A 24284-nucleotide genomic window follows, 5' to 3' on the forward strand; every position below is an offset into this window, starting at 1 on the left:
GGTTTCTGACTGACTCCTGTTATTAAAAATTTAGTGGAGTGGCTGGTGATGGTTTGCTGGAAGTTGGACTGTAAGCTGCCTCAGACATTCAGGGAGATCTGAGGATTTGGTGACTCAACTCTGGATGGAGCATGGGGACTTTATTTCCAGCATCTGAGCCTGCAACATGAACAACACATGAAGCAGAGGCTGCAGAGAAGGGAAGCTCTGAAACCACGGAGTGAGTGTGTGTGGGGAAAAGGATCTGCTGTATCCACCCCAGGTATTCCAGGAACAACTTCCCAAGCTACACTTAACCCAGGAGCAGATAGTGAGGGGACCCTGACTGAACGAGGAGCTGGGCACAAAGCGGTGTCATCTCCTTCAACACGTCCTGCCGCATCGCACCAGGGGGAGGACGGTGCTTCAAGTGGCTGTTAGAGTCACAGTTTCATTCAGCTTCTATGATCCATAACTTTCCAGGCAGAACAAGGTGACATATCCGTCATTTCCCAATATCTCAACATCAATGTCACCATTCGGTGATGGAGGATATATATGGTGGATGAGGTAAATACATTGTTTCTCCCACAGCAGGGAGCTGCTGGGTGTATCCAGTATAGTGGGATTCCTGATAGTGTGCATGGCATCTGCAGAGTACTCATGTCAATGGGGAGAGTTAGAGGAACTGAAGGAGCTCTCTCTCTATTAATGTTACAGTGTACCCATGCACAGTACATCATGTTGGTGAATACTCCCTGTCCTGGCAGCAGTCACGGCCTCTTCATTCAGAAGCAGTCAGCCATTCCCATCGTCATCAGGTCTCCACTTATAAAGAAATCAATATATCTTGGATAAAGGCTGTCCCCTTGATGCACGTTTCCAAACACCATCCCCAGCACCAACCAACCACATTAAAGTATTCCTTGTGTACGGAGAGCAATGGGGTCACTTGGAATGTCTGGGAGCTGACGATCAGGGATGGAGCTCCAAATCCGCTCCACATCTACACATTCAATTACTTTTAGCATTTTACAGACCTCAATGAGATCTCCTTTCATTGTTATAAACTCGAAAGTATAGGCCTAAACTGCTCAATTTCTCTTCATAAGACAAACACATCAAATATGGAATCAATCTAATGAAGCTCTTCTGCATTGCCTCCAATGCAAATACCTCATTCTGCAGGACACCCAAACTCTACTCCAGTCGCAGCCTCACTAACGCCTTGCATAGCTACACCAACACTCCCCACCTTTCTACTCTATCCTTTTATAAATAAACACTGGCATTATGCTTGCATTCTCATTACTTGCAGTACCCGCATGCAGGTTTTCTGTGATATGCAAGCAGACACCCAGATCCCTCTGCACCCAAGCACTTTGAACTTTCTCTCCATTTAGATAATAATGTGTCTTTCTATTATACTGGCCAACTTGAATAGCCCCATATTTATTCACATTAATTTTCCTTGCCAAATGTTGGCCCATTCATTCAAACTATCCATATAGTTTTAAATCTCTTGCATCATCATTCCGAAGTAATTTCCTACCAATGTTAGTGTCATCTGAAAACGTGGCATCGCATTTTCTATCCCATCAACCGAGTGCAGTAATACCATCGATCGCAAATGTATGAGGCATGAGTCCTGAAATCAATGGCACCCCACAAATTGCATTTGCCAAAAGAAAATGACACATTTATTCCATCTGACACCATTTTGTTGGTTATCCAATCCTCCATCCAAGCTAATAAATTACTCCTAAACCCATGTTGTCTGATCTTACCACTTACTCTTTGGAGAAGCGACATATCCGATGCCTTCTGGAAGACCAGAAATGTTACATCTCCAGGATTCCCACGATCCACCTTGTTTGTGACATCTTCAAATAACTCAAGCAAACAATTCAGACACGGTTTAGCCTTCGTAAAACCATGTTGACTCTGATGGATTGTGGTTTAACATGGCAAATGTCCTGAACCATGAACTCTAGCAATTTGCCTTAAATTACAATAGTTTATTGTTACACTTTAGTACCTAATGTATACCATTATTATAAGTTCTTCTCTTTCGAAAACCTTTACATTTTCTTTGAATTCCTATTTAATGGGCAAACATTTTTAAGAGATCTGCTGAGTAGAGCCATGTGTGGCTGGATGGACTCATCATCCTGCTGGTGTACAAACTCGATGGGCTAACATCTTTCTGGTGTTCCCATGTTGCCATCTGCAAGGACAGAATGAGCCCCTCCTGTTGATGTTTTATAGGATTGGGAGATTATGGAATCTTATTGTTGCCGTCTAACATTTTGAGAGGTGATGGGTCTTCTCATACTTCTCCATAACAGGTGGAAATACTGAACGGTCTCCTCATGTATCCCAGAGATGGGACCGAGGCAATGATTGTTCTTCTCTTGTTCCCATACAACAGACACGAGTCTAAATTACCTCTTTCTTTCTCATGAAAGAAGTCTCAGATAGTTTTTATCCTTATCCAATTCCCGTGCAATAGGCTCAGTGGGACTGAATGGCCTCCTGTTATCCCAGTGTAACAGTTTCCAGTCACTGTGTGACCTCTTCCAGTTCCTATGTTACAGACTTGAGGAGGCTGAATGGACTGATCCTGTTGCTGTTTAACAGGATACTGGTGCAGCATGGCCTACTGTTATAGGCTCGAGGGGCTGATTGGCCTCCTTCTGTAAACGTACGTCAGTCTCCAGTAGCTGAATAACCTCATCCTGTTTTGGTGTAACAGGTTCGAAGGTCTGAATATCCTCCTGTTGTTCCTGTGTAACAGGCTGCAGAACGGAATGTTCCTCCATTATCTGTGTAATTCACTTCACTCGTTGACTCCTTCTGTCATCTATGTTCAAATAAGATCATCTTTAATTTTTGTAAACTCCAATGGCTACTGGGTCAACCTGATCATCCTTTCGTTATAAGCAAGCACCTTCATTGCAGGAATCAGTTGAGGGACCCATCTTTGAGCTGCTTCCAATATAACAACATCCTTTCTTCATAGAAGAGGCTGAATCTGTACATACTACTCCAGGTGTGATCGTCCTGTACAGCAGCAGCAACACTTTACCAGCCTGCTGTAAGATTCCCACCCAGGTTAGAGCAGTATCAGCTCTCTGGGGGAATGCAGAACATTGTTGGAAGATCATTGTCCTTCTCTACTCCATCAGCATAACGGGAGATCTGGAGAAATTAATGTTTGAGAAGATCATAAATGATTTGGCGAGATGATCACTGCCATTAATCTCCCTAGAGCCCACATCGTTCAGATTCCACAGGATCTAGTAAGGTGGAGCGCAAAAGCAGCAAGGAGGAGCAAACATTGATGGGAGTTATATATCAAAGTGAAAGCTGCAATACAAATGCTGGACATGTTATAAAACAGGAAATGAGATATACACGTTTGTGAGTACTACAGTAATAATGTACTGTTTAGGTTATATCTAAAGTGTGTTAACTCAATTGAATGCTAATGTTGGGAAAAATGGATTTCATGACCACGTGTGAGATGGTTTACATGAACATTAGGTCGAGAACTGAGCTCGAGATCAGGTTATTTAGGAATTAGTATTGAGTGATCAGAAGAGCTCATTGAAACTTTTGCTGTAAAGGACCTTTTGAGAACAGTAACCACAATGTATTAGTTTTCTTTTATGCTGTATGAGTACACGACAGATTCTGTTGTATTTGAAGGAACCGTTATAAATCTGAGTCATGCAAGTCATGAAGGTGTGAGGAGAAAGTGGGGACTACAGATGCTGGAGATCAGAGTTGAAGAGTGTGGTGCTGGAAAAGCACAGTCAGGCAGCATACTAAGAGCAGATAAATCAATGTTTCGGGCATAAGCCCTTCATCAGGAATGAAGCTTATGGGCCAATGGGGCTGAGAGATAAATGACAAGGGGGCGCGGCAGGGGGGAGGTAGCTGGGATTGCGATAGGTAGTTGAAGTTGGGATTGAAAGGGATAGGTGACGAAGGGAGGCAGAACACCTCATCTACCGCATCCATTCAACCCAATGTGGTCTCTACATTGGTGAGGCAGGAGGTCAACTTGTGGATTATTTCAGAGAATTTCTCTGGGACAGCCACATTAGGCAACTTCATCGCCTTGTAGCTGAGCACTTTAACTCATCTTCCCACTCTGCCAAGGACATGAGGGTCCTGGGCCTGCTCCATCACCAAACCCGAGCCACCAGAAGCCTGGAGGAAGAAAGCCTCCTCTTCTGTTTTGGGACCATCCAACCACAGGGGATCATAGTGGATTTCCCCATTTCCCCAATTCCCCTAATCCTACATTATCCCACTCCAACCTTCCAAGTCAGCACCGCCCTTTTGTATGTTCCTACGTGTCCACCTTCTTTCCTATCAATCTGGTCCACCCTCCTCTCCGACTATCACTTTCAACCCCACCTTCATCTACCTATTAGATGAAAGGAGGCAGCTTAGAAAAATGCCAACTGTTGCAGTAAGCCAGTGGACTCAGAAAAATGTAGGACCCAGCAAAGATGACCAAGAAACTGAGAAGAAAATCAAAAAGAGAAAAAGCGTGCATACAAAAGAAAAACATAAAGACTGCTAAAAAGCGTTCAGGATAGTTTATTGCAGAGAACAGAGAAATCAAAGGGAAAAGAAACAGTTTATTTGCGTCTATCTTCATGGAAGAATGTCCAGAAATTATTCCAGAAATACCAAGTGACCATGGGACTTGTGTAAGTAAAGGCTAAGATCATTCTTATCAATGTTGATGTCATCTTTGAAAAGAAAGCTGGATTGAGTATTAATAAGTCTGACAGAATCGATGTAGTTCATACAAGAATTTCAGAGGAAGCAGCAATAGACATGTTGATTGCATCGCGGATTTTCACTTTATTTTCTGACACATTCCCGAAAGGCATTTAGCCAATCTGGATAAGGCAAAGATTATAGATATTATCCAATAGTTTAAGAATGGATGAAGGTGGAGAGTGGTGAACTACAGACCGGTAACTTGTCATCCGCAGTCGGGTGTCTGTTGGACTCAATCGCAAAGAACATGCTACTAGATTTTTAGAAGGTAATAACATAACTGGGGAGTATGATAATGTATCGATGAAAGGAAAGGCAGAAGTGGCAAACTTTTTTTGGTATGGTTTGAAGATGATTCTTTGAGACATAGGCAATGAAGAACCAATGGATAGCGTGGAGTTGAATATACAGGAGCTCTTTTTTAAGAACTCACAGAGTAAGCTCATAAAAAAAGTTAAAGCAAGAGGTATTGGGAAAAACATATGCAAATGGGAAAGTAAAAATTAGGTTTACATTCTTGTGAATGTAATTGTAATATAGAGGATGTAGTGAACCTGTTGCATCGAGTGTTGGTGAGACTAACCTTAGAGTATTGTCCATTGTTCGGAGTTCCAATATCAGAAAGAATACACCGAATATAGAGGTACTGCAAAAGGTATCATCCAGATTAATCCCTAAAATGATGATTCAGATTATTCACTAAAATGTCAGGATTGTCTGATGTGGAAACTCAGTCTGTGATCTCGAGTTTCAAAACATGAGAGGTGATTGCAGTGAAACTTAGAAACATGGGGGGACTGAATAACAGAGGGACATGGAGAAGTACAAGTAGGCGAGGTCTGGGAGAATCCAACGATATTCTATACGGACAAGTAGAAGAGAATAATCAGCAAACAGTTAGTGTGCATTAGAACCTAAAGGGGCAATCTGTGTGTCAAGCTGGAGAACATTGATGGATTGTAACATGAGAAATTCACATCCATTTTACTTGGGAGAAGGAGGAGGCAGGTACAGAATTCAAGAAGATGGACGGGGAAGCTCTTGAACAGATTGATGTAAAATACGAGCAGAGAATTGAGGTTTTGTTCTGTATAAATTTGGACCAATCTCCACGTCTGACTGACTTGGATCACAGGCGGCTGTTGGGGTCAAGGGAGGAAAGAACCTGACTGAATATTTTAATTAGAACCTGACCATAGGGGAGGTGCCAGAGAACTGGAGAACTGCTAATACGATTCCACTTCAGAGTAAGGGTGGGAGAGATAGACCAGGGAACTAGAGACGAGCAAGTATTAGATCACTGTTGAGGAAACTACTGGAGAAAATAGGGAAGGAGAAAATAGAACTCCAATCAGAGTCGCAAGGTTTGATCAGGGATAATCATTGTGACTTTGTCAGAAGGAAGTCACATCTAATGCGTTTGATTGAATTAGTTTGAGGCAGTCGATTGCTTAGTTTTGTAGGAAAGCCTTTGAAAAATTTTCACCTGGGAAACTGAAAAAATAAAGTAAAATCTCACAATATGAAACAAAACTTGACAAGTTACAGTGAAAATTTTCTTAGTGGCAGCTGGCAGAGGGTGATGAGAGAAGGCTGTTTGTGTGACTGGAGACCAGTGTCCCCGGGTGTACCACAGGGATCAGTGCTGCTTCACTTTTTGTTTGCGTTATTCATAAATAAATATAGATGTGAATGTGGAAAGGGCTAGGTGGAGAGTCAGGGAGGTGTGATAAGTAAGTGTATGTTTGACATAAAGATTGGCTGGGTGGTTAGCAGTGAGGAGGAAGGCCTTAAGTTACAGGAGGATGCAGAAAGAATGATCAGATGAGCAGATGAACGGCAGATAGAATGTAACCCTGATATATATAAGGTGATGCACTTTGGGAGAAGGAAGCAGGCAGGGGAGGACTCAATTAATGGCAGCACACTGGGAACCTCAGAGTGTGCTTCTCCGCACATCCCTGAATGTGGCTGGACAGGTTAATGGACTAGTTAAGAAATGGACCTTGGGTGTAGCGTTTCCTAATCAGGGTGTAGATTATTAGAGTAATACAGGGCTTTGGTTCGGCCAAAATGGAATACTGTATGATAATCTGGGAGCCACATTCCAGACCGGATGTGATTATACTGGAGGGGGTGCAGAGGTGATTCACCAGGATGTTCCCTGGGATGGAGCATATCAGCTATGGAGAGAGGCTGGATAAGCCCGGATTTTTTTACTTTGGAGCAGAGAAAGCTGAGGGGTTCGTGATTCAGAAGGATAAGATTATGAGGGACATTTGCAGGGTAGATAGACAGCTGCTGTTCCTTTTAGTCAGAGGGTCAAGAACAAATGAGCACACTTTTAAAGTGAAGAGTTTGAGTTTCAGAGAGGATTTAAACATTTTTTTTCACCAGGAGTATGTTGGGTTCGGGGATTACTTCCTGACAGGGGAATTATCACAGATAACCTCACAATCGTTAAAACGTACTTGGACGAGCACTTGGAAGTGTCATAACATTCCCAGCTATGGGCCTGCTGTAGAAAGTGGGACTAGTATAGATCATGCTGTACTTCTGTTGGCACAGAGTCGATGCTGCTGTGAGTGTACCGTGTGGAAGGTCAATTATTGAGCAGGAGTTTAAGGCAGGAATTGATGGGTTTCTGAAGAGTATATTCACAAGGGTTATAAGAGTGAACTGTAATAACTTGTTAAATCATGTCAATGTGAGAAACATGAGAAAAGTGCAGCTAACTTACAAACTGAAACTATAGAATGGAGAACGGACAATTGAGAACGGGGAACAGGGAAATGGCAGAACTATGAAGCCCCGACTTCAGTTCTGTCTTCACAGAACTTTCTCACAATGCCAGGTAAACCAAGTCTGGTGTGGGAAAATGATAAGAGTACATGGAACATAGAACATAGTAAGTCAGGAGAAATTATTGGGAGTGAAAATAATGTTCATAGACAACTAACATAGATTTATGAAATGGGAATTATGTTTGAAAAACAGACTGGAAGACAAATGAAAAAGAAGCAATGTATATAAAACATTTGGATTTTCAGAAAAGTTTTGATAAAGCTCCAAGCCCAGTTTACAAAATCAAATCTGAGTGGATTGGGGCGAATATATGGACATGTTTCTAGAATGGGACAATTGGCAGGAAACAATGAATAGAAATAAACAGACTCGTCAAGAAACAGCCTGACATTGTCTGTAAGGTATGATTCTGTGAGTATGGCCATGTCCCAGACTCCCCATCGCCTTCCCCGGATATCTCCGATCTCACCAACAGGACAGACACAGCAGAAGTGGCAGCACAGTGGGATACAGTTGGAAGGGAATTGCTCTGGGAATCCTCAAAAGTGACTCCGTATCCCATGAAGTCTCATGGCTTTAGTTTACACATGGGAAAGGAAACCTCCTGCTGATTACCATGTACCAGCGTCTCTCAACCGATGAAACAGTACTCCTCCATGCTGACCAACACCTGGAGGAAGCACTGAGGGTGGCTAGGATGCTAAATGTACTCTACGTGGGGGTGTAAATGTCTACCACCAAGAGTAGCTCAGCTGCAGCATTACTGATTGAGCTGGCCGGGTCCTAAAGGATATAAAGTTTAGGTTTGTATCTATGGCAGGTCATGAAGGAACCAATAAGAGGAAAATACATACTTGACCACATCCTTTCTAATCTGCCAGGTGAAGAAGTATCTGTCCATGACAGTATTGGTAAGAGTGACCACTGCATAGCCATTGTGGAGACAAAGTCCCACCTTCACATTGAGAATAACCTCCATCATTTTGGGTGGCACTATCACCGTGCTAAATAAGACCAGCATGAAACACATACCGAAGCTCAAGTCTGGGTGTCCATAAGGTGCTGTGGGTCAGCAATAGCAGCAGAATTGTACAGCCACACACCCTCATGGCCTGGCATATCCCCCTCACAACAATCACCATCAAGCCAGAGGATCAACCTTGTTTCAATGGAGTGAGCAGGATGGCAGGAGCAGCACTAGGCATACCTGACAATGAGGTGTCAGCCTGGCGAAGTCACCAACCAGGACAACGTCTGTGCCAAACAGCATAAGCAGTAAGTGATAGACAGAGCTTAGTGATCCCACAAGCAACGGATCAGATCTAAGCTCTGCAGTCCTTCCACTCATAGTTAAGAAAAGCTGGGGACAATTAAACAAGCCATTGGAGGAGGAGATTCCACAAGTATCCCCATCCTTAATGATGGAATAGTCCGGCACTTCCGTGCAAAAGATAAGGTAGATGCATTCTTTAGTCAAAAGAACATCTTCGTCAAAAGTGCTGAGTGGATGGAATATCTCAGCCTCCTCCAGTGTTCCTTAGCAATTCAGGTACCAGTCATCAGCCAATTTGATTCAGTCCACGCGATATCCAGAAACAGTTGGAGACACTGGATACTCCAATGGGACACATACTGACAACATTCTGGCTATAGTACTGAAAACTGTGCTGCAGAACTTGTCACTGCCCTAGCTAAATTGTTCCAGTATCGTTACAACAACATTTCCCCGATTACGTGAAAATTACCCCAGGTATCCCCTATACATAAAAAGCAGAACAATTCCAATCCGATCAATTACCAACCCATCAGTCTACTCTCGATCAACAGTAAACTGGTGGAAGGTGTCAGTGTTTTCAAGCAGCACCTCCTCAGCAATAACCTGGTCAATGATGCCAGTTTGGACTCCACCAGAGCCACTCAGCTCCCGATCTCATTACCTTGGTTCAAACATGGACAAAAGAGCTGAATTTCAGAGGTGGGCTGAGAGTGACAGCCATTTAAAACAAGTCTGTCTTCGACCAAGTGTGGCATCAAGGCACCTTAGCAAAACTGGAATCAATGGGTATCGGGGCAAACCCCCCAGTGGTTAGAATCATACCTGACACGTAGGAAAATGGTTATGGTTGATAAAGATCAGCCAACCCAGCTCCAGGACAAGTCTGCAGGAGTCCCTCGGGCAGTGGCCTAGGCCCAAACTTCTTCAGGGCTGCTTCATCAATGACCTTCCCTCCATTTTAAGGTCAGAAGTGGGGATGTTCGCCAATGATTGCATCATGTTCAGCAACATTTGTGGCTCCTCAGATACTGAAGCAATCCATGTCCAAACACGACCAGATCTGGACAGTATCCAGGCTGACAAGTGGCAAGTAATATTCAGGCCACACAAATTCCAGACCCTGACCATCACCACTAAAATACAATTTAACTACTGCTCCTTGGCATTCAATGGTGTTACTATCACTGAATCCACAGTGGGCTGCAACGGTTCAACAAGGCACGGTGGCACAGTGGTTAGCACTGCTGCCTCACAGCGCCTGTAGACCCGGGTTCAATTCCCGACTCAGGCGACTGACTGTGTGGAGTTTGCACGTTCTCCCCGTGTCTGCGTGGGTTTCCTCCGGGTGCTCCGGTTTCCTCCCACAGTCCAAAGATGTGCGGGTCAGGTGAATTGGCCAAGCTAAATTGCCCGTAGTGTTAGGTAGGGGGTAGGTGTAGGGGTGTGGGTGGGTTGCGCTTCGGCGGGTCGGTGTGGACTTGTTGGGCCGAAGGGCCTGTTTCCACACTGTAAGTCTAATCTAATCTAAAAAAAGGCAGCTCACCACCACCCTCTCAAGGGCAACTTGGGACAGGCAATAAATGCTGGCCCAGCCCGTCACACCCAGATTCAGGAAATAAATATTACTTTCAATAAAAATAACAGTGTAAGGTTGCTGAGGTATCACAGAGATCGGTGTTCAGGCCCGAACTGTTCACAATACCCATTAAACAATTGGTTGCGGGAATCAAATACAATATATCCCAACCTGCTGACAACACTAAAGCATGTGGGATTGTGAGTGGGTGAGGAGGTTGTAAAAAAGCTTCAAGGTGACTGAGACAAGTGGAAAATAGGTAAGTACGTGGCACATGGAGAGCAAGGTGGGTAGAGGTGACGGTGTGCCTTTTGGTGGGAACAATAGATTGGAAGTCTATCGTTTGAAAAGGGATTGCTTGACACATGTTGATCTACAAAGGGAGGTATGCTCCTTTTTGTTGTTTCTTTCTGCCCAGCCCTCCGCGGTCCCTGCAGCACAATCAGTTCTGAATCCAGAAGGCAATACTGGGAATGGCATTGGCACGCTGACCAGTGTGCATAGAGCCACCAAGCTGTAACATTGCAAAGGATTTGGATCTCCCTGTAGACCAGTCACTGAAAACAATATTGCAGGGAAGAAAGCAATTAGGAAGGTAAATGGGATGTTGACCTTCATTTCGGGTGCCGTTGAGTCCAGGAGTAAGGGTGTCTTCCTGCAGCTGTACAGGGCCATAGTGAGACCCCATCTCGAACGTGGTGGGCAAAGTCTTAGAGAGAATGGTAAGGGATAAGATTTATGAACATCTGGGTAGGAATAACGTGATCAGGGATAGCCAGCATGGTTTTGTGAAGGGCAGGTCGTGCCTCACAAACCTTATTGAGTTCTTTGAGAAGGTGACTAAGGAAGTGGATGAGGGTAAAGCAGTAGATGTTGTGTATATGGATTTTAGTAAGGCGTTCGATAAGGTTCCCCATGGTAGGCTAATGCTAAAACTTCGGAGGTATGGCATTGAGGATACATTAGAGGTTTGGATTAGGAATTGGCTGGCTGGAAGGAGACAGAGGGTAGTAGTTGATGGATTATGTTCATCTTGGAGCGCAGTTACTAGCGGTGTACCACAAGGATCTGTTTTGGGACCATTGCTTTTTGTTATCTTTATAAATGATCTAGAGGAAGGACTTGAAAGCTGGGTAAGCAAGTTTGCGGATGACACAAAAGTCGGTGGAGTTGTGGATAGTGAGGAAGGAAGTGGTAGGTTACAGCGGGATATAGATAAGTTGCAGAGCTGGGCGGAAATGTGGCAAATGGAATTCAATGTAGCTAAGTGCGAAGTCGTTCACTTTGGTAGGAATAACAAGATGATGGATTACTGGGCTAATGGTAGGCTACTTGGTAGTGTGGATGAGCAGAGGGATCTTGGTGTCCATGTACACAGATCTCTGAAAGTTGCCACCCAGGTAAATAGTGCTGTGAGGAAGGCATATGGTGTACTGGGCTTTATTGGCAGAGGAATTGAGTTCCGGAGTCCTGAGGTCATGTTGCAGTTGTATAAGACTCTGGTGCGGCCTCATCTGGAGTATTGTGTGCAGTTTTGGTCGCCATACTATAGGAAGGATGTGGAAGCTTTAGAACGAGTGCAGAGGAGGTTTACCAGGATGTTGCCTGGAATGGTAGGAAAATCTTATGAGGAAAGGCTGAGGCACTTGGGGCTGTTCTCATTGGAGAAGAGAAGGTTTAGGGGAGATCTGATAGAAGTGTATAAGATGATTAGGGGTTTAGATAGGGTAGATACTAAGAACCTTTTACCGCTAATGGAGTCAGGTGTTACTAGGGGACATAGCTTTAAATTAAGGGGTGGTAGGTATAGGACAGATGTTAGGGGTAGATTCTTCACACAGCGGGTTGTGAGTTCATGGAATGCCCTGCCCGTATCAGTGGTGAACTCTCCTTCTTTATGGTCATTTAAGCGGGCATTGGATAGGCATTTGGAAGTTATTGGGCTAGTATAGGTTAGGTAGGATTCGGTCGGCGCAACATCGAGGGCCGAAGGGCCTGTACTGCGCTGTATCCTTCTATGTTCTATGTTCTATTATGCAGTATTGTGTGGAGTTTTGGTCTCTGTACCTAACAAAGGACAAACCTGACATTGAGGGAGAGCAGTGAAGGATGACCAGACTGATCTCTGGGATGACAGGCTTGTTGTGGGAGCAGTCTTTGGGGGGACTGGGCCTGTATTCAATGGCTTGAGGAAAATGGGTGGAGATCTCAGTGAGATATATAAAACTCTGACAGGGCGAGACAGATTGGAAGCAGGGATGATAATTCCCCAGGCTGTGGTGTCTAAAACAAGGGGCCACGGTGTTAGATGCCGCCAGGCCATTCTGCATTGAGATGCCAATAAATGTCTGAGCTCAGAGACTGGTGACCCTGGGGAATGCGCTGGGACCTGGAAGCTAAGACACTGAATATAACTGCAGATTTAGAGACAGTAAAGGGATGGTGGGAGAGCAGGAGTACGGTGTGGAAATAAAGAGCAAGCCATTATTATATTGAATTGGGTAGCAACCCGATGGACAAAAGGGACGACTGCACTTGCTAGTTTATAGCTTCCCAAGGTTACTCACATTAGCATATACTGTGGGAAAGCTCTGTAAATGCCGTCACACACTCTCAGATGTTAGGAAGGATGTCTCTGCAGGGTCAACAGGACTGTGTTTCCCGTTTCCTTTTTCCAATAGTGAGGCTGGGGCTGGGTGTTCTGTCTGGTTTTATCCTTTAAGACCTCCGAGCAGTTTGATACAATAGAATGTCTTGCTTGGCCGATTCAGAGATCATTGAAACGTTTTATCACATGACTATGTGTCTGCTGTCATAGATAATCATAGATAATCATGGATAACAAACAGCAATGGACCAAGCCTCCAGTCTGACAAGCATCCTTCCGCCAAACCCTCTGCTTCCTACCATCAAGCCAACTGTGTATCCAATTGGCCAGTTTCCCCAGCATTTCACGTGATGTAACCTTCCAGAGCAGCCTGCCATGTGGAACCTTATCAATTGCCTTACTGAAATCCATGGAGACTACGTCTACCGCTCTGTCCTCGTCAACCTTCCTAGTCACTTCATTCAAGACCTCTGACAAATTTGGGAAGCATGATCTCCCACTCACAAGTCTATGCTGACTGCTCCGAATCAAACCCTTTGTAAGTAATGGGTGCAGTCAATGGTATGCTGTCCTTCATTGTAAGGTGTTTCAAGTCCATAAGTAAAGCCATCTTCCTGCTGTTGCTGAGAGAGATTTGATCTCCTTTGTAAGGAATGATCTTCTTACCACAGACACGGATGATGGTAACATGAGGATAGAGTGAAGAAGCTGAGTGTTTAATCTGTAGAGCTGTGAGAGAAGAAGAAATGGCGATGCTGAAACACAAGGAGTGGCAGGGATCACTTATTTCCAAAAGATACATTGATAGGGGGAGAAATTCCATACTTGACCCAGGATTAATTGGTGTGATTTATTGTCACGTGTACCTCAGTACAAAGAAACACTTTATTTATGAGCAGCGGAGGCAGATCATAGTAAACATGGCCAGACAGATCACAGGTTGGAAACAGACTTGGACAGAGAAAGGCATACAGTTTACACTGAACAGGACATGCACTAGACAAGATCAACATGAACAAGATCAGCATTATTTGAACTTAGAGAGTCCATTCATCAGTCTAACGTGAATTTCCTAATAGTTTATAAGCCTAAATTAACTAATTATATTGTGCAGTCGGTATGTGAAGCTGTACTGAACGTCAGGTTACTCACAATCACCAACAGCAGCCACAATACCTTCCATCTGAAACAGGTAGCCATTCCTACCAGCTCCTGCCCTACATAGAGAACACCAGACTGGCTTCTCGGAGATGAAAGGTGCCTTCTTGAGACTACACACAAGACATATGGCTTCCCTCCTCACACTAGAAAACTACGTAAAAGGCCCACGTGTATATTATAAGCAAAGGAGCCACCTGGAACAACGTGAAGCAGACTGTTCGTGCAGCCTCTGCTCCATTTGTTCATCATGTTACAGCATCAATCTGGAGACACTGAAGACTGCCGATGCTGGAGATCAGAGTAGAGTGTCGATTGCTGGAAAAGCACAGTGGGTCAGGCAGCATCCGAGAAGCAAGAGAATCGACGTTTTGGACATAAGACATTCATCAGGAATCAGCATCAATTACCTCATTCTGCCACGTGTAAGTGCATTGAGGTGGGAATGGCCTCCTCCTGTTCCTGTGTAAGTGACTCAAGGGACTGACTGGCTTCTTCCTCGTCCGATTGGACAGGGCCAAGGTCCTGATTGGGTTACCCCTGGTACCTGTTTGACAGCTCGATGTACTGACAAGTGTGATGATGCTGCAGCTTTAAGAGTTTATTTTAGTCCTGGTTTATTTTAAGAGAGAGATTGAACAATCGTTACCAAGCTGTCTAGTTAAGACCACTTGAGTAAACAGCTAAGGAGGCCTTGGATTTATTTTAATGCAGTCTGAATGGGTGTGGTCAGCTCTCACAGATTAGGATCTCTGGGTTTTGGTTTATCAGTAACATCAAAAACTATAGGGGTCTCAACAGAGTTGGAAGTTTCAGGGAATGTCTCCTGTCTGCTACTCTCTCTGAATTTTCTCTTGATGCTGTTTATTATTCTTGCATTTTCGTTTTTGCCAAGGGCAGTGTTTATGGGAATTTCCTATGTTGGACTAGCTCATTAGTAATAGCTCCTAGATCTATTATTTTGTAAAGTTGCCCAATAGAATTACGTTATTCTAAATTCCTCTTTCTTTGGTTTTATTTCATCTTTCGTGTTTAAATAAATAGTGTTTTGTTTCACACCGGGTAGTTTGACCAGTCACATTGCATCTGGAACAGACACTTTATATTTCCTTTAAATAAGAAAACATTAGAATCTCGGCTACTGCCTTCAAATATTTACAAGGGGCTCTGGTGTGGCCCATCACACTATACTCCTTCTCTTCCTGAGTAATAGGCTGGAGGCACTGAATGGGATGTCCCTGTTCTTCTCCAACAGTGTCATTGGGCTGAATGACTTCCTCATATTCCTGTGAAACCAGCGTGAGGTGCTGAATAAACTATTGTTATACTGTGGCAATGTGCAGTGTCCGGCAGTGCTGTTACATGAATGTTATGGACCCTTTAACAACACACGCCTCAATGGAGTCTTGGTCTTGCTGCACATGGACACAGACCAGTTCAGGAGTTGACAGGGGACAAAATGCTCTGAACATTGTGGAATCTTCAGTGACCATCCTCACTTCTGATCTTATGGTGGGAAGGGTGGGGGCGGGGAGACATTGATGAAGCAGCTGAAGATGTTGGTGAAGAGGAAGTTACCCTGAGGATCTCCCACAGAGGTGACCCAGGACTGAGATGATGAACATCTTCCTTTGTGCCATGTTTGATTCCAAACACTGGAGAGTTTACTCTGATTCCCATTAATTCCAGTTTTGTTAAGCTCCTTGATGTCAATAAAAGTCAACCACTGCCTTGATATCACAACCAGTCATTTTTACCTGAACCCTTGAGTCAACCACTTTTGTTCACATCAATAGGCCATGATATAGGAGCAGCAAGTGTTTTCTTCAAATAGGTGGTATTGAATGTCAGGATTTCTCTTCTCAAGGGTGTTCGGGAGCCAGATGACTGAAAGTATTTGAAGAGGAGGTAGATGGATATTGACCTGTCAGAGAGGTGAGGGTTATGAGGAATTGAGTATGAAAGAGGATTTGAGACCAAGAGCAGATCCGTCATGATCTTAGTGAAGGGCAAGGCAGGTTTGGGGAGTGAACGACCTGTCCCTGTGTCTGATGTTCTCACATTCTGTTATTGGAAAGTTAGTAGGTGTTATTTTCATGAATGATCTGTTCCTGAATGTTGCCGTCAGGGAGACCAGAGGATTTTGTGAGCCATCCCTGGGTGAGGTACGGGAGCTGTATTCTCAGTGAATTTGTGTCTACAACATGACGAACAAATGGAGCACAAGTTTCAGAGAGGGGAAGCTCTGTAAAGAGAGATGAGGGGCCTCTTTCATACCCAGCCTGGGTTTTACAATTACATTTCTCAAATCACCTAAACGCGTGTGGGACAGTCTTGAAGGGCCGAATGATTTCCTCTGTTTCTGTGCAAAAGGTTATAGGAGTAAGTGACCTCTAACTGTTCCTGTCTAGTAGGTTTGAGGGGCTGGATGGAACACAGGAACATGGGACTGAGGAACAGGAGTGGGTCATTAAACACTTTGAGCCTTATTCACCAGGCACTAAGTTTGTGGCTGATCAGGTTGTGGTCTCAGCCCCACTTTCCTGTCTCCACCCCATTATGCATGACTCACTTCTCTGTCAAATATTTACCTAATGCAGCTTTCAATCAATATGAACATAGAGACACTATAAACTTCCAGTGAAGAGAATTCTGATTTGAAAGGTCCTTTCAGAATTTTTTGTCATCCCTCTTATAGAATCAGAGTCATGCAGAATAGAAACAGACCCGTTAATCGAAACTGTTCACCCCGATCAGATATCTAATCTGATCCAGTCCCATTTGCCACCAATATCCCTTCTCTTTCTGATACTTTTTAAATGTGCCTTCACCACGTCCTCTGACAGCACTTTCTGTACACACACCACTCTCTGTGTGAAACATTTATCTTCAGGTCCTTTCTAAATTAATTGCCTTTTCCCCTTCAGCCTATGCCCTCTTGTTCTTGACTCCCCTACCCTGGGGAGCAGAACGTGGCTGTTCAGAATATCCATGCCCCTGATGGTTTTATAAACCTCTATAATGTCACTCCTCAGCCTCTGACATTCCAGGAGAAAGCACCTCAACCTAATCAACCTCTCCCTAAAGCTCAAACCTCCACTCCTGGAACATCCGTGTTAGTCATTTCTACAGAAAACCGAGTTGTACGCAGTATCCTTAAAGTAGCCTCACCAACATCCTGTACAGATAAAACATGCCACCATAACTCCTATACTCAATGTTCTGACTGATTAAGGCAAATGTGCCAAATGTATTCTGCACCACTCTGTCTACCTGCGACTCCATTTTCGAGGAACAATGTACCTGCAGCCCTATGTCCATTTGTTTCACAACACTCCCCAGGACCTTACCATTAAGTGTATAATTTCTGCCCTGATTTGCCTTCCCAAAATGCAAAACCTCGTATTTATCTAAATTAAACTTCATCTATCACTCCTTGCCACTTTGTCCCATCTATTTGCGGTCTCGTTGCACTCTAAGATAATCTACTACATCACCTTTCTGATATCATCTGTAAAGCTACTAACTATGGCCCCAATATTCACATCTAAATCCTTTACATAAATGATTAAATGTTTTGTGAACACTGACCTGATTCTTACAGCACACTGCTGCTCACAAGCCTCCAGTCTGAAAAATACCTCTCTTCATTCAAGCCAATTGTGATGAGCTTCCTCTGTATCCCATGTGACTGAAACTTACTAATCTGCCTACCAATTAGAATGAAATACTAGCTATGAAGAGAGGCTGAGTAGGTTAGGTTTATTTTCACTAGTAAAAAGGAGATTGAGGGGGGACCAAATTGAGGTTTGCAAGATCATGAAGGGTATAGACAGGGTGGACAGAGACAAGCTTTTTCCCAGGGTGAGGGATTCAATAACGAGAGGTCGTGCTTTCAAAGTGAGAGGTAGACAGTTTAAGGGGGAAACAAGCGGTAAGCACTTCACACAGAGGGTGGTGGGTGTTTGGAACGCGTTGCCAGCAGAGGTGGTAGAGGCAGGCACGGCAGATTCATTTAAGATGTGTCTGGATAGATTCATAAGTAGGTGGGGAGCAAAGGGATACAGATGTTTAGGAATTGACCGACAGATTTAGACAGTAGATTTGGATCGGCTCAGGCTTGGAGGGCGAAGAGCCTGTTCCTGGGCTGTAAAATTTCTTTGCTCTTTGTTCTTTAAATGAACACCTTGCTGAAGTCCATATAGACAATGCCTACCAAACTGCCTTCATCAATCTTCTTTGTTACCTCTTCAAAAAACTCAACCAAATTAATGACCCATGATTTCCCATGCAGAAAGCCACGTTGTCTACCCCGATCGGCCCTTACCTTCCCAACTGTATATAAATGCTATCGCTCAGAATCCCCTCCAACAACTTACCCACCACTGACATCAGGCTCACTGGTCTATAGTTCCCCGGCATTTTGGGTCACTGTTTTCCTTTCTAGTCTCACTCCTCCACTGCTCACAACAAATGTTAAATGTAACCAGGTTTGTGATATGGCCGATGATATCGGTCTCAGACTGTGTCAGGGTCAGTTTTAGGAACAAGTCAGGCTAGTTTCTTTAATCTGCTAAAACAACACGTTTATGATCCAGAGCAATGTTACTCAAACTATGATGGAAAGAGGAATGGCAAACTTTTGGGTATCGCAAATATATAATCAATATTTCCCTTTCTAAACACACACACACACACACAATCTCTGCAATTTTAACTTGAAAGAACTTTGTCCATATATTATTGTAACTCATGGCAAAAGGAAAAATTGCGAGATTGTCCAAAACGTTATTCTGCTTCTGAAGGTATTGTACTCACACAGCTGCTAGCAATGGGATTTCATCCTGGGAGAGTTGGATTTGTCTGAATTCCCTTTGCTTTAGGCAGTGAGTAGATTCCAATGAATTCTGGTCAGGGATTAACCAAATGGTAGCACGGTGGTTAGCACTGCTGCCTTAGAGTACCAGGGACTTGGGTTTGATTCCAGCCTTGGGTGACTGTCTGTGTGGAGTTTGCACATTCTCTCCCCTGTCTGTGTGAGCTTCTAATGGGTGATCTAGTTTCCTACCACAGCTCAAACTGTGTAGGTTCGGTGGAGTGGTCATGCTAAATTGTCCGTAGTATTCAGAGATTTCTAGGTTAGGTGCATTATTCTGGGTAAATATAGGGGAATGGGTTGGGAAGGTTGGTATGGACTAGTTGGGCCAGAGGGTCTGTTTCAACACTGCAGGGATTCTATAAAAATAAGAATGGCAACGATGATTGTAGAGTTTTTATTTTAGCTCGCACACATTGCTGTGACGAGGAACAATGAAGGAGAGAGAGAGTGAAATGGGCAGTTGCTTCTCAGGCAGATTACATTTTCTCCCTCTCTGAGCTGAATCACAAAGTAATGTCATCCCCTCCCAAACTGGACCATGTGAGGTCTCCTTGTACATTGTCCAATCTAAGTCTCCATCACATTCCCTGTTCCATGGAGGTGCATCATTGCTGCTGTCATACACAGAGTCATACCCTGAGCAGAAAATGGTCTCGGTCGATTTGAAATATGTTTACATGGCTCTGCGTCATTAAAAAAATAAAATGTTTTATTTATTCAGAATGCCTGTGTTAAAATAAATGCATTTTTTAAAGAAAGACAGAAATTTCTGGAAAAGCTCGGCAGATATGTCAGCATCCAGATGCCTTTTACATGTTGTAGTTGTACCAGCCTCCACCACTTTCTCTGGCAGCTCATTCCATACACACGCCACCCTCTGTGTGAAAAGGTGCCCTTTAGGCCTCATCAAAACCTTTTCCCTCTTACTTCAACCAATGCCCTCTAGTTTTGGAAGCCCCTAACCTGGGGAAAAAACCTTGTCCTACTCACCCTATCTATAACTGTTCTGATTTTATAAACCTTTATTGCGGTGCAATGTGACTCCAATCAACACGAATGGCTGTACTTTCAGTCATCCTGGGCCGAAATTCTGAAATGCAATACCGACACATCTTTCTTCTCCATCAAGTCACAATTCTAAATCCATTATAATCAGTTTGTTCAGATGTATCATGAGACACTTCTGTGGGATTTACACATAGATCTTTGTGCCCGGAGGTAGGGACACTAGCATCACTCAGTAATACCCATAAAGCTGTAACATTATTCTCCTGTGTGTTTGTTCATCAGGTCTTCTAGACCAGAGCTAGGAACACTACCACATAAGTTCAGGAATTGGAATCAAATCCAGAGCTCTGGCTCAGAGACAGGGACGTGACCCATACACTACCATACGCAGATTTTGGTCATATTTTAGTGTCCGCTTTCAGCTCGGTGTGGATTTGTGAGAATCAGGTTACCATTACTGAACTACAAAAAACACTTTGTATTGTTAAATAAATGCAAGATATTTGTCTCAACTGTAGGATTTTGAGAGTACGTGCTATGCTATCGAAATTAACTATGAGTGCCTTTAATCGCGATTATCTGTTGTCTGCAATATTAGGGAAAGAAACCCTGCAGACTCATTCTGCACAATGAAGGGGCTCAAATGGATATTTATTACTGAATACCAAATTTCTAGTTCCAAAACACCGATCAGTATTACCCACCTCTAACGTGCGACTTCCCTCTTCCTAAAACCATGAAATGATACCAGGCCGCTGATTACTGTCCACCATCTCCTCCCCACTGACTGTGTCTGCAATCTGTCCCTCTCCCTTTAACCACAAAAGACAAACCAAACTCAGAGTCTTTGTGAAAATCAAAGCCAAAGTGTGCAGGCCTCCTGGAGAGGGGGAGTGCATTTTAAAATTATACAGGGAATTTGAGGTGGCAGTAATATCACACACTGGGCTGAGGGGAGGCAGATGGAGTTTAGTTTGGATTAATGCGAGGTATTGGATTTGGTAAATCAAACAACAGTAAGATCTATACAATTAAAAGTAGGGCCTTTGGCAGTGTTGTAGGACAGAGACCAAGGCCATCAGGTATAATTCTTTAAAATTTGCTTCTCATATTGATAGTGTTAAGAAGGTGTTTAACACACTTGTCTTCATTGGTGAGGCCTTTGAGTATCAGAATTGGGATATCATGTTGAGGTTGTACAGGACATTGGTGAGACCTCTTCTGGAATATTATATCCAGTCTGGTCACCCTGCCCGCCCATTCCATAGGCATAACTCACTCGGGGTGAAAAAGCTGCGTCTAAGGTCACTTTTAAATGTTACCCTCTCACCTTAAGCCTACGTCCTCTAGTTTTGGATTCCACGTACCCTTAGAAAATACCTTTACTATTCACTTTGATATTATTGACCTTGATATTATTAAACTGGAGTGGGTTCAGAAGAGATTAACCTGGATTTTGCTGGAAATGGAGGGATTGAGCTATAAGGAGAGGCCGGATAGGCTGGGACTTTGTTCATTGGAGAGTATGCGATTAAGGGGTAACTTTACAGAGGTTTATAAAATAATGAGGTGTATAGATAAGCTAAAGAGCTGATGTCTTTTCCCTAGAGTTTGGGATTCAAAACCGAATGATATTTTAAGGTGCGAGGAAAAAGCTTTACAAAAGTGATGAGAGGTAATTATTTTAGACAGAATCTGGCTTGTGTGTGGAATGAACTTGCAGAGCAAGTGGTGAAAGCAGGGACAGTTACACCGTTTAAAGGACATTTAGATAAGTACATGGATAAGACATCAGTTTGGATGATGCTGTGAGCAGCTGCCCTCTCTCTCCCTCTCTGAACGAATCCCAGTTGGTTTTCACTCTCTGCCAATGCCGGTGCAGTGGCGTGGGGAGGCCAGCAGCGAGTGGCATTGCATCACTTTCAGCACCACAGAGACTGTCAGCCCTGCCCCACACAGGCACACACAGACACACACAGTAATTGTTAGGACACGGTGTGAAGCTCAACTGGTAACTTAAATGAAACACAAAGAAATGCTCAATTCGCCTCATAGTCTTAAAATATGAGATAGATCTGCCAAATTCCCCTCTTGACGTAAAAACATCAATTTATTTTTTCACTCTGAAAGTGAACATTTTACATCAACTATTCACAACTCTGGGACCCCGTTTCTCTTAACCGCTTATTACCCGACTCCAGCTCTATAGTAAGATACTGTTTCTGGGTCTGCCATCCACTCATATCACAAGTACTTCTAAGCTCTCAGTTCAGAGCCGCAGTCCCTCTCTCTTAAAGGTACAGTACACACTTTCAACTTCATCACATTACATCCTTATGAATATAGATAAGTGGAACCTATCCGGATTTCTCTTGCTCTGTGGTTTGTCAATATTTCATCTGCTCTGTCTCCTATGTGTCACGATTTTTGTTGCTCCATTGACGGCATGTCATTATTCGACTCTGTCCGTGGGAATATATCAGTGTTTCACTTGCTCACACTCGTGTGTGTGGGGAAGGATTTCAGTTGTTTCATGGGGACTGTGACACTGTGACAATCTCAATGTTTGTAGATGGTACCGAACCTGGAAGAACTCTGAAGTCTATGGAGGACAGTGTGGAACTCTAACAGGACAATCACGCATTGGTGCAGTGCTCAGTTTTATGGCAGATGGGGATCAGTGCAGAGCAGTGTGAGGTGATGTACTGTGGTAGAAAGGACATTGGAAGGCAGTTTAATACAGGCCGTACCATTATATTGCGGGTGCACGAGCAGAGAGCGCTGGGTGTATATGAGCACAGATTTTTGAAGATGTCAGGACAAGTGGGGAGAGCAGGAACTATCACAGGTTAGTTTCAGTATCTGAGCTGTTTACCGGGGGAGGTGTAGGAGGGAGCCTCCATGCTCCCTTCCTGGGAGGTGGTGGTGACGATGTGTTGTGAGTCCACCCTCCTGCCCACCGACACCGTGGGGATTCCATTTGTACCAGCTCGACACAAAAGGGAGATGGCATCAGGGCCACAGCTTCAAAGTTGTGCCGGGGGTAAACGGAGCTGCCAATGGGTTTAAAGTGAGAATTGCCTTTCACTGAACATTGCTCCTTACTCGATCGGTGGGACGTGGATGTTTCAGAATCTCCACAAGAGGCATCCCGGTCCTCTCCGGCTCCAACCAGGATCCTCCCCACATGGCAGTGGGTGGAGGGGGGTTGAGGGAAAGGTTCTCGAGCACTCCACCACCCGGCTTGGCCCTTTCTGTCCTTTTCCAGGCTGTTTGTCCTGGAATGAGAGAAAGGGATGGAGGGATGGTGGGAGTGGGAGGCCCTGCTGTTAGTGCTGGTGTAGGTGGGGGACAGAGTCATGGTGAGAGGTCCAGACGGATTCAGTCCACAGTGTTGTATCCATGCAGTGTTATTGGTGTAGGGGGGTAAAGTGGAGAGGGTGTGGGGGGACAGAGAGAAGGAAGGTGCTGCATGCAGCAGTGAGAGTGGTGGAGCATGAGCCTTGTTCAGGGGTCGGTGCTATAACAGATATACAGTGAGTTTGAGGGAGCAGAGAGAATAAAGTGACCCTTATCCTGACAGAGTGGGGAAGGTTATTGATGCATGTCCTGTATTGCTGGACATTTCTTCAGACCGCAGATACTGCACTGAGCTGGGTGGGGAGCTCAGACCATGCTTGGTGGGTCTGGTGTTGTGATTTATCTGGGAAGAGAATGGTCCCCCTCTGTACTAGCCCATCCACCAGGACCTCTGTGCTCCTGTCGACAAACCGTGTTGTAATTGCCACTTATCTGACATGCTCGGGGTAAACTGTACAGGGCAGTTCCAAACTGAGAAAGCTCAAACATGTGCCCATTGGCCTTTTAAAGATGGCACCAGTGTCAGGGGTCACTGAGTATCGGGGCATTCGGGTGATGGTGAGTACCTCCAGCCATGATGGATGGGAGAATCGGGCTGGAATTGAATGAGTGGGGCACCATGGGGTGTGGTGGGAAGTTAATGAGGTGACGCCGATAAGATAGCACCAGGAAACTAGCTCAGCATCGTGCGGATGATCCTACTGTCGCACTTAAGGAAAATCAAACAAAGATAAATTATTGTTAGAATCTGCCCAATGAGTCATGGATTCTGTTGAAACTAATTCCAGTTACAAAGCTTTAGATCAAATGCTCATCCAAAACTCCCCATCAT

This window comes from Hemiscyllium ocellatum, chromosome 46 (genome assembly GCF_020745735.1).
Source record: "Hemiscyllium ocellatum isolate sHemOce1 chromosome 46, sHemOce1.pat.X.cur, whole genome shotgun sequence".
NCBI classification, from domain to species: domain Eukaryota; kingdom Metazoa; phylum Chordata; class Chondrichthyes; order Orectolobiformes; family Hemiscylliidae; genus Hemiscyllium; species Hemiscyllium ocellatum.